Source organism: Pinus tabuliformis, chromosome 4_1 (genome assembly GCF_031772625.1).
Source record: "Pinus tabuliformis cultivar Carrire ecotype Pingquan chromosome 4_1, CPIR1, whole genome shotgun sequence".
Taxonomy (NCBI): Eukaryota; Viridiplantae; Streptophyta; class Pinopsida; order Pinales; family Pinaceae; genus Pinus; species Pinus tabuliformis.
The window spans coordinates 281,699,968-281,717,454 of record NC_142303.1 but is presented as its reverse complement, the minus strand read 5'-3'; the positions used below and the strand labels follow the sequence as shown (position 1 = coordinate 281,717,454).

At 41.5% G+C, this 17,487-nt stretch overlaps 1 pseudogene across 1 annotated transcript in view; it reads right to left on the bottom strand.

The window, feature by feature from the left end:
• The window catches only part of LOC149175357 (uncharacterized), a 28,248-nt pseudogene that overhangs the window by 9,187 nt on the left and 1,574 nt on the right, over window positions 1–17,487 (bottom strand). The gene's annotated exons all lie outside the window — the stretch shown is intronic.

Here is a 17,487-nt window from a genome sequence, read left to right as displayed (position 1 = left end):
CTCTTCCATTCATCCACCTATTTCCAACATTTTTGTTGAGTTTTTAATGTTCGTGAGCATCTCTGATATACAACCTAGGAGAGTTTCTTGGGGTGATAACATGACCCATATCGGAGCAGGCGAAGCTTGCTGTGGGGTCCAGCGAGACACTCCTTCTGCAAATGTAGCTAAACTTTGTCTCCCACCTGGAACTTGTGCGACACTTGATGTTGATCATGGCACTGCTAATACTTAACATTGCCTATGTCCAATATATCATGGACCTGTTAGGGGATGTGTTAAATGCACTCAATGAATTTGTTAGCCCTATTGACTTCGGACTAGACGTGAGACGAATCTGCTTGAGTAGCGGCAAATGGTATGGCCACATCAATAGGACATAGTGGTTGAAACACCAACCCTACCTAAAAGGGGTTGTGGCTCATTGAACTATGGAGAGATTTGTTATAGTTGTGATGGACATAGGCTTTCATCCCATGTGTGTGGATGCTTCGAGTTGTACATGCGTAGAATGTGTACGATCATCCTGTTGACGACCTCTATTTAGCCATCCGTTTCGGGGTGGAAAGCCGTTGACTTAGTAAGATTCCTATCTAGCATTGACCAGAGACTTGACCAAAATACACTTAGGAATCTATTGTCCCGATCTGATATAATGAACTATGGGATCCCAATGTGTACCCACACTCGCTCAAAGAAGAGATTAGTAGTGGCCTCTGCTGCGATACTCTTCTTGTAGGCCGCCACAATGTCTATCTTACAGAATCTGTCGATGACCATGAAAACGCAGTAGTTTTCGTGCTTAATTGAAGGAAGGCCCAACATGTAATCCATGGAGATGGATTCCCAAGGTTGACTAGGAGTAGGTAGAGGAGTATATAGGCCTTGCTTCTTGATGGTTGGTTTTACAATGGCGTAGGCGGTGCAAGATCTAATGTACTTCCCAACATCTTGATGAAGGTTCGGCCAATAAAAATTCTTCTGCAGTACTGCCACTATTTTCTCTACTCCTAAATGTAAAGTGGCCCGACTGTAGTGCGCCTCCCAAATCATCTTGGCACGCTCACTTTAAGGAACACAGATGTGTCCCACGTGGCATAATAGTGCATCCTGAAGGTGAAAATTTGGAACTTGCTTACCTTCTAGGAGTGTCTGGTATGTGATGTCGAATTCTGGATTGCTCTTGTAAAGATGCGGCCACCCCGAAGTCTCATGCCCACAAGAGTCAAGCACAGTGATCAGCGCCATGACTGGTGGTCGACTGAGGTGGTCTGCAACATTTTTGGTGCTGCCCTTCTTATACTTAATGTTCAAATGGAACTGTTGCAGGTATGTGGACTATTTCCAATGGTGATCGTTATGCAACTTCCCTTGTGTCTATATGAACTGCACCAATAACATAGTCGAAGGCATCTGTCTTAATCCCATGAAGTTTTTAGGGGCATTTGTCAACCCGAAAGGCATGGCCAGCCATTCAAAAAGGCCATCCTTGAATTTGAAGGCAGTCTTCCACACATCGGAGGGTTCGATAGGCACCTAGTGATAACCGACTTCAAGTCAATCTTGCTAAATATTTCCCCCCCTTGAGTTGGTCCAGAAGGTCATCAATCCGTGGGATTGGGCACCTATTCCAGACAGTGATCTTGTTCAATGCCCAATAGTCAATACAACGTCTCCAAGTCCCGATCTTCTTCTGTGCCAATACGATCAGGCTTCCACATGGTGATGAGCTTGGCTTGATGTTCCCTTTCTACAACAAATCCTGAATCTGCCTCTTGATCTCATTGTTCTCCAAAACAGAGCTTCGATAGATCAATCCATTGGGTAGTGGTGCACCCAAGGTCAGATCGATGGAGTGCTTGAACAGATAGTGTAGAGGTACTCTTGTTGGTGAGGCGAAAATGTCCTGCACTCCTCCACAACCTTGTCCATTTGTTGCTTCTGTGCAGAGGAGCCTTGTCTGGAATTCGTGGCCACAACCTTCTTCTTGCCCTGAGGGTGAATGATAAGGAAAACAAATTTCCTGGTCTAGGAAATGATCTTATCGCATTTCTTTGAAGTGATCAAAGAGATGGCGATAGGTGGGGCTATCTTCGGCATCCTGTACAACTTATTGCCCAAAGTAATAATCACAGAGTGAGGTCTAGACTCATATACAACATGTTGCTTCCACAAGTATGGTTTTCCTGATAATACATCATAAACTTCAAGAGGAGCAACATCACATAATACCTCATCCGTGAAGGTCTTGATGCTGTAGGGAAGGCGACACTACTGGCTGAGGTGGAGAGCTCGTCCTTGGTGAAGCCACCCGATGGTGTATGACTATGGATGTGTTGTAGTCGGTAGGATCAACCACTTCATGACCTATGCTGAAACGAGGTTCTTTTGGCTCCCATTGTTAATAATGAACTATAGTGGAGAACCCTTCACCGACATTTATGAGTGGAAGAGGCGTTCCCCCTCCTCTGGATCTTTAGGCTCATTCTTATGGATCTTAGTGGTTGCGACAGTGGTACTGGTATCCACGTTAATTATCTTGTTCCCTTTGTCACTCCCCTTTTCAGGTTCTAACTCCGAGTTGGAACATGTGTTTGATTTGGAAGCCTTCAGCTCGACCACCAGTGACTGCTTGGCCCGACACTCACTTGTGTTGAGAGTGGAGATCTAATGGAAGTCACACCATTTTCCCGTGTCCTTCTTTGACTTTGTGGTGTTGTTCTTTCTTGCGGCTTCAGCGGGTTGTCCTGGTTCGCCCCGCCCTGGCCTTGTCCTTTGCTCTGTGGTTTGGGGGAACCTTTTCCTTGCCTCAAATTCGTAGATACAAAGTCTCGCTTCTTTTGTTTAAACTTCTGCTCAATCTTGACAACGTATTGGTACACTGTATCGAGCGAGGAGATGTATAGGAACTTGTTGTGCTATTCAACAACCCCCATTTATTAATGATGGTAGTTAATATTACGTTAATAAATGGGGACCCTTTAAATAATCCATCCAAAAAACAAAACTTAGCAATTATGAATTTCTTTTATTTTTGGAATAAAGCAAGATATCAATCAAACCCCCCTTTTTAGAGAACTACTAAATGCTTACCTTCCCACATACAGCATGATTAAGCACCATCAAAAGACCTTTCTAACCCTCCAAATCAAGTAAAATGATTGAAAAAGGACTCTATGCTCGAAACTATCCTAATTCTGACATAAACTAGGTCCTTAAGCTTTTTCTTCAAAAAGTTTAGTCTCGCATCACATGTTGCCATTCATAAAGGACCCGCCTCAAAAAGGTTATTTTGAAACATGCGAGATGCGAATTGCGATGGCGTTATAACCTTTATCGCATTGCATTTCGGGCATTCAAACAAACACAACAAACTTACCACTAGCCGATATTGTGAAACGCGATCAAGACTTGGACCCACTCCTTGAATACATCATAAGCAGATGTTTTAGGCCCGTCACTCATTAAAAATGGTCTTTTACATAGAAAAACCTGGCAAGTAGCTATGTCTTGAAATGATTAACGAGTGGCTCGCATCTTGCAAAAACACAGCAGGAGGTAAGAAAGGCGAAAAGGAATAATGCGATATTGCGATCTGCGATATTTCTTCGCAAATCACATAATCGCCATCATCGCAGTTCAAAGGCTCGCCACCCTAGAAGCTTTCTTCCTGTTTTACGATGCAGACATTTATGAGCATTAAAGCTAAGGGATAACGAAGCATTAGTGGGCATTTAGTAAGAGATAACTGCATTTATGTGTGAAAAGCCATTTAGCGTGATATGATATCTTCTTACGTGCGTTCGAATAAAATTCCTTTTATCACCTTTACAAGTTATCTGCATTATTTCATTTTACGTTCATTATCATCTTTTGTGTATCCGATAGTTGTTGTTCTTCAGTTTCAGGTAAAATCCACAGAGCAAATCATTGAAAACAATGGTGAAGAAAGGCAAGAAAGTCGCCTCAGAGAAGTCAGAGATGACTCCTCTGTTTACGAATAGTACATGCAACAGAGAGGGAGGAACCTCTACATGGGAGGCCATGTATAATATATTGGAGGAAGAGCAACCAAGGATTCTAGAAACGAAGATTACAGTTGACGGACGTGATTCCTCAGACGCTTCCATGTTAGAGACAACATGCTCATTTTTGCACCGCATAGCTGCGCGCCCGAAGATAATCCCTTATATCGACATGGTTAAATGGGTTATTGATGAAGCCGACATCTCAGATAGAGAATTCAAGACAAGAAGCCAAGAGGTTATGGGATCTTTTACCCCAGATAACCTACGACTTATGTACCACCTACCAGAGCCATAAGTCATCTACAATAGGCAGTTCATTGAGAAGTTTGCCAAAGAGAACGACGACCCAGCAGACTGCACCGGGCCTGGTCAAATAATGAGGACAAAATCAAGAAAGACAAAAACGGTATGTACACTACTTCGTCTATTTGTCCCCCTCATAGTTTTGCAACAACCATGCTATGTAGACTATTTGGAAAACCTGATAGTACTAAATTCTCCCCATAGTGGTTTCCGTTAATAGATGCAACTGTTAATGCAACTGTAATGAATTGGGCACAAATTTTGTCTAACAATTTAGCAAAAACAATTATCGAGTATAGAAGGAAAATAAGTGTTGCTTTGAGGGTTTACCCTCCATTTTTTATGAGCACCTATGTAATGGATGCAATTTGTTTTAGTTCAAAATTCCCTATCATGGGATGGAAATGGACTATTCGAAATACACTTCCCATTCATATATACCATAAGGACATGTGGGAATCCAACTTTCAACCACATTTTTTCAAGATTTTTCATGGAGTTATGCTCCCTATTCACAAGCGGCTTTATAATCGAGATGCCCCCAGGTTTTCCCAAGAAGCTGAAGTAGATATCCTCCCAGTGGCCAAATGGTTTGGGGAGGAAAAATTTACATATATCAGGGTTTTTGGCAGCATCACCACCCCCCATGTCCTCCCATACTATGTTCCAGAAAAATTGATGGCTAGAGAGACATCCTATCAAACAGCTAGTGAGGGAGGGATGAGCAAGACATTAAAGGAATAAAAAAAGGTCATCTTGCCTACATTCCTTTACAGTGTGGAGCATTTTCATTACACGACCTAGGCATGCATTTAAAGAAGCAGAGAACATGTTATCTCTGTGATTACCTAAATTCCCCGGAAGGGAATATGACCCGTTTGGCACTGTCGAAAATTTCACCCCTTTGGTGAAAATAAAAGTATTCAGTAATGAGGAAGATGCCTTTGATGACATCTTTTTGCAGAAAAACACCTTCACAGAGGTGAAGCATATGGCACAATTACTTTTTGACCGTGAAGATTTGGAAAATTTTTACAGATACAGAAAAAGGAGGTTACCAAAGGTCCCATTGGAACAATTATTGATTGAACCAATAAGGGAGCCTACTCCCAGTGTAAGTATAGAAGGTGACTCCGCTAAAAATCCTAAAACCGATTCTGGAGCAAAATCCCAAGAGAAATCTACCAAGGAATCAGAGAAGTCATCACAAAATGGGAAAAATAGAAGCATGGAGTTGGTAAAGGATACAACCCAATCTACACAGAAGATAGTTGAAGAAACTTCAGTCAGCAAGCAGGCTAAAATCCATGCCACCTCCACACAGCCAATAAAACCCCTGGTAATTGATTTAGAGGAAGAATGGGACAATTTTAATAAAAGGCTCAACACAGAGGAACAAATGCCAGAGTTGCAAACTCCACAACAGAAAACAACTCAGGAAATTACAGCAGAAGAGACTATAAATACTCAAGAGGTAGAACACATCCCTGTTACCCCCACCTCTGAAATAGTTTTGAGAATAGAAGAGATTCCCCCTCTAGATGTGTTTTATAGCCCACAACATAAGGCTGTGGTGAAAAGACAAAGAAAGAAAAGGAAGTTGGACTCTACAGCTGCTACTACCCCTAAAAATGAACCAATGGATGTTCTCTGGAAAGACTCACCCGTCGACCCGTCTACCAATCTTACTAGACTCTCACAGTTTGCAGGTGCCTACGCTACAATGACCATGGACAAAGCAACAGAGGTACAAATGTTGCTTAGAGAAAAATAAGATAAAATTATGTCGCTTGAGCAACAATTATAGCAAGCAAAATCTGACCAGCAGGCAGAGATACAGTTAGCTAAGCTACAACGGGAATTCGAGCAGATGCAAATAGAACATCGAACCAGCTTAGCAGAGAAGGAAGCACAAATATAGGAAATAAATGATCTACACAAAGATGATCCAAAAATTGATCAGTTTGTTACCGAAGCACTCGGTATTAACTCCCAGCTGATGCACTAGAAATAATTATTGTGCTAGAAGATTTCGTAATGGAACTCTTATTGCGAAACAAGCGACAAATTGACAAGTCAAGTCATGGAAATGAGACTTGAATATGATGAGATCTTTAAAAAGGTCTCCGATTTCATCACCTGGCAGAATACAAAATATGGGAGAAAATCCGACTTGCCTAAACTAGAAGAATCGCATAAAGAAATCTTATTTGCGAGCTGGGATTCTTGGCTTAAAGAAGCAGAAAAGGCAATAGCAGACGCGGCAGCAACAATAAACAATGTCATAAAAAATGTCAATGAAAATTTACATAGTGCCAACCTTGTGGCAAAATCCATTCCAGGTTTTCTTCCTAATGCAAAACAGCTTGAACTACAATGGAAATAGGCAACAGAAGAAAAAGCAGAAGTAATAAGGCAAACGACCAGGTTAAACTGGGAAGCATATTGGTAACATTTGGTAAAACCTCACAGCCAATGGATGACCCTGCGATGCCTAACCACTTCTATGGAGAAAATGGCGCCAACACTGACCGATGCCGTATTCGTTGGACAATTGAAAGCTGAAGTTGGCCAACCAACACAACTCAAGCCCATGATGGACATTTGCGATCTGAAAGATCAAATGCACGATAACTAGTCACATGTTTATTTCTATTTTGATTTTATTTTTGCATAATTTGAGGCAGGTAGTTTAAACCTCCTTAACTATTTTTGTAATAATATATTTTTAGTTTTATAGTTTAAGTATTTAAACCCCTCTCATGAATTTAGAGAGGGGTCCAGAAATATTATCAGAAACAGTCTACAAAACATGCACTTTTGTCCCTTTGAGGAAGTTCTGGTGAAATTAATGGAACAAGATTTATTTTTATCTGCTTTATCATCTTCTACTGAAATTGCACTTTTGTACTCTTAGATGGTGTTAAATGCACTGAAGATAGATCAATATCGCTGAAGCACATGAGTAGGATGTATTATAAATGGTACTTTTATCTCGTAATCCTTTTTATTTATGTATTAAGCAATGATTTGTTTTCGAATTGTTTATGTATGAAAGTCTGAATCTTGATTTCCATTATTGCACTTCTGTATGATGATGATCTATATTTTATGCTGAATACATGAATAATTCCTTATGCGATATATCTTTCACAATCATTTCGGCTAAATTTTTATACTGTTGAGATTGCAACAAGATGATGGAGCTTAGTGAAAAGTGTCGCCTTCACTAAGTGGGCCCACAGGCAAATTATGGCGCAAGTTCTATTTTTGGATCCCAGCAGGGATGATCACAGCAGGAGTGACCACAGCAGGGACGATCACAGCAGGAGTGACCACAGCAGGAGTGATCAAAGTAGGAGTGACCACAGCAGGAGTGATCAAAGTAGGAGTGACCATAGCAGGAGTGATCACAACAGGAGTGATCAAAGTCTATTTTTAGACTGGCTGTCCAAAATAGAAAAGTCAAATATTATTGTCTCATAATAATATTTGGACTATAAACTTGATCTTATTCTCTTGGAGCACTTCAGTTTGAGCTACAGATGTGGCCCATGCAGCTGTCAGAAGGAAGTACGCTTTTCTTATGAGTCAGTTGAGTTGTTGCATGCATGACTTCAGTTAGAACTCAATCAGTTGAGTTTGGTGGAGTTGATTGTGGAGTTGATGGAGTTGTGTTCAGTTTGACTTGGTTAAACTAGTTGTAGTTAGTCTAACTACAAATAGACTAATGATGAGTTGTTAAACTAATTATTAACTCATAATGCAACTAATGAATACATCAGTTAACTCAGTTGCATGTCAGTGCATGTTCAGTTCAGCAGGGACAGGTGTTAGAGAATCAGATTGCTATCAGTTGTGACTATAGTTGTGCATGAGGATTTGCACAATCAAGGGATTGAGTATGCCAATGAGTTTGCTCATGTATTTGCCCAGTATTATAGCCTCTGCTCATGTCTAACACACTGTGAGTGATTCTTTGGAGGTGAAATACGAGTTTGGTAAACCATTCTCATTCATTCTTGAGCAGGTATTGAGCAGTGGAGGCAGGCAAGCAGTGGAATAGATTTGGAGATCAGATCTGAGCTGTATTGTGTGTAACAGGTGGAGCTGGTATTGGATTGCTTGTGATAAGCATTGTACTTTGTAATGTTACATGGTCTCAATCATTAATATACAGATAGTTGGGGTTTTTAGCGAGATGCTTTCCCTGGGTTACATACTGTGTTAATGTGTGAATGCTCTTGATGTTTTATTGTTATTGATGCTGCTATATTGATGATCAACGTAGAGGAGCTTATGTATTGTGTATGTATTCCGCAATAGTACATGATCAGGATAATCTCTGTTGAATATGTGTCATATTATTCAAAATTTCTACATGGTATCGGAGCTGTTGATCATTAGATCTACTATTCAGGAAGTGTTTACATTCTATTTCCTCAGGCAGAGTCTGTAATCGGGCCAGGTAGCCTCTGGATTCATCCTTCTTTTGGAAGGTGAGATATCCGGTGAATGCCCATACAGTCAATCTCTGTACGAGAAATATTGTGTTCTCACGAATCTTAGATCTGAGGCGGTTGAGTTGGTTGCTGGTGGAATTCGAATTTGCAGCAGTGTTTTCTTGGTGGCAACGCAGCAATGTCTTTCAACGGATTGCGATTGGAGTATGCTCTTGAGGGCAACTCAAACTATATTGCATGGAAGGACAGGATGGAGGCAGTATTGGATGATAACGGGCTGAAGGAGTTCATAGATACGGATGTCCCAAAGCCTACTGATGCTACTCAAGCTGATGCTTGGCAAAAGAAGACCGCAAAATGTCGAAGGATTCTGTTGGAGGGTGTGAAGGATCACATTGTGTCCAGCCTCCATGGAAAGGCTACTCCATATTTGATGTGGAAATCATTAACAGAATTATTCCAAAGCAAGAGCGATCAGAGGAAGCTGGCGCTCAAAGATAAACTCAGAAACATCAAATGCGAGAAGGGTGACAGTATGCCCAAGTATCTCACGAAGTTCACTCAGTGTTGAGATGAGCTGGGAAGTGTGGGGGTTACTGTCGATGATGAGGACTTGGTGAGCTTGGCTCTCCTTGGTCTTCCAAAGAGTTATCATTCCTATCAGGACTCTGTCAATGGTCAGGAGAAATTGCCAGGATGGGAAAGACTATGGTCAGATCTTGTGTAGGAGGAGATCAGGCGGAGTACCAGGGTCGGAACTTCGTCAAAGGGAGCTGATGAAGAGAATTTCACTTTGGCTACCGAAGCAAAGAAAGGGAAGAGCAAGAAAGCTTCTCAGTCTGGTGCGAAAGGCAAGAAGCAGGATATGTCCAAGGTGAAGTGTTTTCACTGTCACCAACATGGACACTATGCCACTAATTGTCCGCAGAAGAAGAAGAACAAGCAGGCTGCTGGATCTTTAGCAGAAGAGGCTCTAGCCTCACAGTTTGAGCTTGATTTTTCATTGATCGCATGCTTGGTTTCAAGTGTGATGGGATCGGTGTGGTTCTTGGATAGTGGTGCGTCTTTTCACATGACGGGAGATAGAGATTTGTTCTCTGATATGGAGGACAAAGATCTTGGAGTGCACAGCGAGATGGGCGATGATGGTAGATACAGTGCGACCGGTATCGGTACCATTTCCTTTGAGAGGGAGTCTGGTAAACCCTTCGTATTGAAGGAAGTCATGCATGTTCCACGATTGAAGAAGAATCTTATCTCAGTGGCGATTTTGGAAGACAAGGGGTATGATGTTGTTTTCAGCGAGGGAAAGGCTTTCCTGCACAGCAAGACAACTGGTGAGACCCGGAAGATAGGGGTTCGAGTGAGGAACCTTTATCAGTTGCATGTAGATGGATGCGCAACAATGGCAGGCAAGGCAGAAGGATTGGTGAGCCGGGATGATGGTGAGTTGTGGCACAGGAGATTGGGTCACCTTCACCATGGAGCCTTGAAGATACTGCAGCATCACTACAGGGCTTCCTAAAGGCACACTTGCACAGTCAGATCATGCAAGGGGTGTACTTTGGGGAAGTTTGTGAAAGCCACCTTTCACGAGAAGGATAGTCGCGCCACGACGATCCTTGAGAGAATTCACACAGACGTGTGTGGACCTTTCTTAGTTGCTTCGACAGCAAAACACAGGTATTATGTGATTTTTGTTGATGATTTCTCTCGTAAGTGCTGGATCTTCTTCACGCAGAAGAAGAGCGAGACATATTCAAAGTTCTTGAATTCAAAGCACTGGTCGAGAAGGAGTCGGGGAAGAAGGTGAAGGCTCTTAGGAGCGATAATGATGGTGAATACATCTCGGACGAGTTCAAGGATTTCTGCAAGGCAGAAGGGATTCGTAGAGAGCTCATAGCTCCCCATAACCCACAGCAGAACAGGGTAGCTGAGCGGAAGAATAGAACGATTGTGGGTGCTGCACAGGCAATGTTGCATGATCAGGGCCTACCCCTTCACTTGTGGGCGGAAGCATGCAATACAACAGTTTATGTGCAGAACCGTTGTCCTCATAGGATACTTGGCATGAGTACACCCGAGGAGGCTTATTTTGGTAAGAAGCCTGATCTTTCTCATTTGAGGATTTTTGGTGCTAACATTTACATGCATGTGACGAAGGATGCCAGGAAGAAGTTGGAGCCGACCGCAGAGGTTGGGATATTTTTGGGGTACACTGATACGCCCCACAACTATCGTGTGTATTTGCCAGACAGTGGTAAAACTGTCGTGCGACGGGATATAAAATTTCAGGAGGAGAAAGCCATGAAGTGTTTGCTTGAGAGGGAGCTACACTTACATGCAGATGAGGAGCTATTAGTTCCTAAGGATGAGCTTTAGGATGTGGATCAGCCACAGGACGAGGTTCATGGAGTGGAAGAGATCACTCATGCAGCGCCAACCATCAGAGGGTGAAAGCGCTTGACAGAAGCTGAGCGACTGGCTCAAGATGCAAAGAAAGTTGTAGGACCACCTACAGCCCAATGCAGGCAGAGACAGTCACCTGATCGGTACACTGGATACATGGCTCTTATGAGCAAGTGTGTTGTGACTGAGCCATCCTCTTTCGAGGAAGCTGTGGAGGACCCCGCATGGGTAGACGCCATGGTGGAAGAGTATGATTCTATTGTCAGAAACAGTGCATGGGAGATTGTTCCTAGACCGGAAGGGAAATCAGTGGTGGGTTCGAGATGGATCTACAAAGTTAAGCAGGCAGCTGACGGGAGTGTGGAGAAGTACAAGGCAAGATTTGTTGCCCGAGGCTTTTCACAGATAGAGGGGATTGATTATGAGGAGACCTTTGCACCTGTCGCAAGGTATTCTTCCATACGGACGATTCTTGCTCTCTCAGCGCAGATGGGATGGCACATTCATCAGATGGATGTGAAGATTGCGTTCCTCAATGGAGTCATTGAGGAGGAGGTGTACATTGAGCAGCCCGAAGGCTTTGAGGTCTTCAGCAGCGAGTCGCATGTGTGCAGGCTCAAGAGAGTGCTGTATGGGTTGAAGCAAGCACCACGTGCTTGGTACACACAGATAGACAGCTATTTCACAGGACTTGGATTCTCCAAGAGCGAGGCGGATCCTAACCTATACCAGATTGTGGTGGAGGGTAAGTTGCTTATCATTGTACTATATGTTGATGATTTGATTCTAACGGGTGATGAGCTGTTGATACTGTCATGCAAGAAGGATCTTGCTACAGAGTTTGAGATGAAGGATTTGGGCCTCCTTCACTATTTCCTAGGATTGGAAATATGGCAGCGCAGTGGTGGACTGTTTGTTTCTCAGGGCAAGTATGCTAGGGAGATACTGGAGAAGTTCAACATGCATGGCTGCAAGCCTATTGATACTCCTCTTCCTGGAGGTTGGAGGAAGGAGGATGCCACTTCGGGAGAAGAAGTGGATGCCACTGTTTATCGATAGTTGGTGGGGTCACTGATGTATTTTGTTAATACACGACCCGATATATGCTATGCAGTTAACCAGCTTTCACAAGCTATGGTTAAACCTACCAAGCTCTTCTTGAAGGCGGGCAAGCATGTATTGCGCTACTTGATAGGCACATCGGGATATGGATCTTGGTACAGACAGGAGGATGCAGATTGGGCAGGGAGCTCAAGAGGCCGAGTATATGGCAGCAAGGACATCAGGTACCATCATATCAGAGATTGTGTGCAGCGGAGGATCATGTTGCTTTCATACATTCCAACGGAGGATCAGGATGCTGATATTCTGACGAAGGCTCTCACCAGGAGCAAATTCGAGTACCACCGAGGCAGGATAGGGGTTGCTGATAATCCATATCTTGTCGAGAGGGAGTTTTGAGATTGCAACAAGATGATGGAGCTTAGTGAAAAGAGTCGCCTTCACTAAGTGGGCTCGCAGGCAAATTATGGCGCAAGTTCTATTTTTGGATCCCAGCAGGGATGATCATAGCAGGAGTGACCACATCAGGGATGATCACAGCAGGAGTGACCACAGCAGGAGTGATCACAATAGGAGTGACCACAGCAGGAGTGATCACAGCAGGAGTGATCAAAGTCTATTTTTAGACTGGCTGTCCAAAATAGAAAAGTCAAATATTATTGTCTCATAATAATATTTGGACTATAAACTTGATCTTATTCTCTTGGAGCACTTCAGTTTGAGCTACAAATGTGGCCCATGTAGCTGTCAGAAGGAAGTACGCTTTTCTTATGAGTCAGTTGAGTTGTTGCATGCATGACTTCAGTTAGAACTCAATCAGTTGAGTTTGGTGGAGTTGATTGTGGAGTTGATGGAGTTGTGTTCAGTTTGACTTGGTTAAACTAGTTGTAGTTAGTCTAACTGCAAATAGACTAATGATGAGTTGTTAAACTAATTATTAAATCATAATGCAACTAATGAATACATCAGTTAACTCAGTTGCATGTTCAGTTCAGCAGGGACAGGTGTTAGAGAATCAGATTGCTATCAGTTGTGACTATAGTTGTGCATGAGGATTTGCACAATCAAGGGATTGAGTATGCCAATGAGTTTGCTCATGTATTTTCCCAGTATTATAGCCTCTACTCACGTCTAACACAGTGTGAGTGATTCTTTGGAGGTGAAATACGAGTTTGGTAAACCATTCTCATTCATTCTTGAGCAGGTATTGAGCAGTGGAGGCAGGCAAGCAGTGGAATAGATTTGGAGATCAGATCTGAGCTGTATTGTGTGTAACAGGTGGATCTGGTACTGGATTTCTTGTGATAAGCATTGTACTTTGTAATGTTACATGGTCTCAATCATTAATATATAGATAGTTGGGGTTTTTAGCGAGATGCTTTCCCCGGGTTACATACTGTGTTAATGTGTGAATGATCTTGATGTTTTATTGTTTATTGATGCTGCTATATTGATGATCAGCGTAGAGGAGCTTATGTATTGTGTATGTATTCCGCAATAGTACATGATCAGGATAATCTCTGTTGAATATGTGTCATATTATTCAAAATTTCTACATATACGAAATGATTATTGTTAAAACGAATTCATTTCTCATCACAACTGAATGATCTTTATTATTAATTGCTTTCAGACATTATTGTAGATCACATACATCAATTTAATCCTGGGTATAGTTATAATTAGATAGTGTTTAAATTAGGATAAAATGCATGTGATTGTTAGTTTAGATTAGATTACTTCTAGCTCAGACATTACTTCAAAACATCACATATCACCCCATTAGCACAATCATTAAATAGATTTGGAAACTGGTCCCATTATCCCCAGTCAGAGCCACTACTCCAAATAGAAAAGTCGCTGCCAACCAAGGTCTGGACCGGGTGGTTTTCCCCCATGTTGAAGAAATGATTTTCGAAGGCTCACACATTTTGGCATTAGAAGGAGGGCTTGACTGTGAATGGAAAGTACATCCAAATTAACAGGCCATTATAAGAGTAAAACTCCCTCACCATCACCTCCAACTTCTCGAAAGCCTTCCAAATCCCCTGATCCTAAGCGAGAAGTTGCACAAAAATTATACAATTCGTTGCTGAAATCCCAAACAAGCCAGATCATTCTTCTTCTACTGAAGCCCCTGAAGTTCAATCTTTGATTCATAAATTACAGGGGATTTCACTATCTCAAGAAGAATTTGAGTTATCCTAGGATAGTGTTACCTCTTAGCTCACCCCATCTCAATGGTTAACTAGAGCACAGAGTGAAAAGTTCAGAATTCCTTTGTTCGAATTTCCTCTGCCAAGCTGTAAGAAAGCTAAGAAAACACCATCTGAATCTCACAACGAGGTTCTATCATCATCTTCATTCATTCCATCTATACCCTCACAAGATCAATCATCCACCTCGCCACTCCAGATCGTGATTCACACAGGTACAGGAGCTACATCTTCCTCTACCCAATCACCTTCAACCACTGCTACACCTTCCCCTACCCACATACCAGCAATGGCACAAAATCCTCCAAGGCCATGGACAAACCCAGGGGCTGTTAGGATGGTTGGGCCTTTACATCAATTACCAGCACACCCAGAGAAATGGTTGCCCAAATTCAATCCTGATAATGGCCTATTAGCTGAGGAACATATAAATAATTTCATGTTGTCCATTAACTTGAATGAAGTAGTGGAAGAAGATGTAGTTGTAAGATTATTCCCATATACTTTACAGGGAGCAGCAGGATCATGGTACTTTTTGTTACCATCAGGTTCTATTAATAGTTGGGATGCTTTTCAAGAGCAATTTTTAACTAAATTTGGAGATGATAGATCTACAACTACCCTAATCAATGATATCTCCAACTTGAAAGCCGAACCAAAAGAACCCATTAAGGACTTCAACTCTCGCTTCAATAAATTGTTGAATAAGATACCAACGAAATCTAAGCCTAGCGATGAGGTCCAAAATGAGTGGTATATTTCTGCTCTACTGTCAAACACAACTATCTTCGTTGATAGAGCTGCCAAACCAACTTTGGCCGAAAATATGAAAGAGGAAATAGCTGTGGAGAAACACATTCTAGCCGTGGAAAAGAGAAACGCATTAGAAGAATGGAAATATAAGAAAGTAACCTTAGGGATGACTCTAAGAAGAAACCACCAAAAGATCCTTTTGATCTTGAAGGGTTACAGAAAGTCCTCAAGACCATGTCTAACGAAATGGTTGATATTAAAAAACAGGTAGTAGAGACTTCCTCTAAGAAACCTTTTAGACCATTTAAAAGGAATTCCCCTGCTGATCCTAAACCTCCAAATGCTATATCAAATGCTGAATCAGATGGAGAGGAGGATGAAGTTTCAACAAACAAAGAACAAACGGACGATGAAGAAGTGGCAAAATTACAAGGAATGTGGGATTTTATACTTCCCAATGAAGAAATGCAAGAAGCATTACCTGTCGCTACCCGAAGTAAAAACCCTGTTGAATTGTCACAAACAAATCCAAAATAGAAAGCTTCAATGCCACCCCTAGGGACAAAGCAATAGGTAAGAAATCTGTACCAAAATCCACTCAAACTACACCTACTCAATTGGATCCTTCTCCTTCATCTAAAACTTTGATAGTTTCTGATGAAATGGAATATAATATTATTGATGATATGAAGAAAACTAGGGCAAACATCACCTTTCATGAGCTTAGTAAATTGAAGCATCAGCAGAAGTTACTTCTTAAAGAACTTAAAGTAGTACCTACTGCGCCGCTTCCTGCTGCCGTGATCTCACAAGCTGCCCAAGAAATGGGAAGACCCCCTAGCACTTCTTTGAACAAGATTGATCCAACCGATATCGCTCTAATTAGGGGAAGATCAAAATCCCACACTCCACCATTTCTCCTTACTTTTGAAGTCTTTAATAAAAAATTACACAACTGTCTAGTTGGTTTTGGAGCTTTATCTAACATCTTACCCAGAACAATTTGTGCAAAGTTGAATGTTCAGCCTCAGAAATTTGCTGTGCAAATAGTTCAGGTAGATCGCTTTAAAGTCGAAGTTGTTGGGGAACTTAACCAAGTAACAATCAGACTTTCATCAAACCCTAAAGTTTGCCAAATCATTGACATACTTGTGGCTGACATTCCCGAGTTCTATGGCTTAATCCTTAGTAGAGACTAGTGAGAAAACCTTCATGGTTATTTTGCAACTGACTGGTCTCACATGTGGCTTCCTTATAATGGCAAGCCAAATCAAATAAGAGTTGATCGCGAGAAACATCAAAAGTACATAGTAACAGAATTAGAAGGAGAAAATGAACCAGTTGCGTATAGCAAAAATATAATTAGAAACTATTCTGTAGAATCATTTCTAGGTAATTTCAATGCTCACACTTCACCTTTCTTAGAAAACTCTGTTGTATCTCAAGTTGAAAATTTTTCCCAAACAGACACTTCTAAATGTGTAAATTTTGTAGATAAACCTGTAGTTAGATCTTTATTTTGGAAATTATTTTTTGATGGATCTAAATCCAATGATGGAGTAGGAGCAGGTTGCATCTTAGTCAACCCAGAGGGGAAAAGACTATGTTAGCATGCAGACTTGAATTTGATTGCACAAACAACACCATTGAATATGAAGCACTAGTTCAAGGTTTGTATAAGGCAATTGGCCTTAACGTTAAATACCTCCAAGTATTCGGAGATTGTCATAAAACAGGTGAGAAATAATATACACTGTTTGTCAAGACATTTGAAACACTATCAGTCATTAGTCCAAGACCTGACTTTTCACTTTACAACATTTAATATTTCCCTTATTCCAAGACTCCAGAATGCTAGTGCTGATCTTCTAGCCAATGTTGCTTCCAAGCTTATCCCACCAGAGGATTATAGCCTAGATCGATTTTCCATTGAATTATTTTTAGGCCTTCTATTCCTGATAATATCACCACTGAGAGTCTTTAATAACGATCTGGATATCATAAGCTTCCTGACCTCAGAAGGCTCTTACGATGACTAGATAGTTGATGAAGAACTAGCATGATAACCAACTTAAACAAAAACATCCATTGATGCTATACCAAAATCTGTAGTTAAGTTGGCAGATTTATATGACCTCAAAGACAGATTTAAACGATCCACCAATAAAAGCTTCAGAGTTCAACTCTGAGGTTTGAATTGATCAATCTTGGGACTGATCTAAAACCTCAAATATTAATTTAGGTCTCGGACTT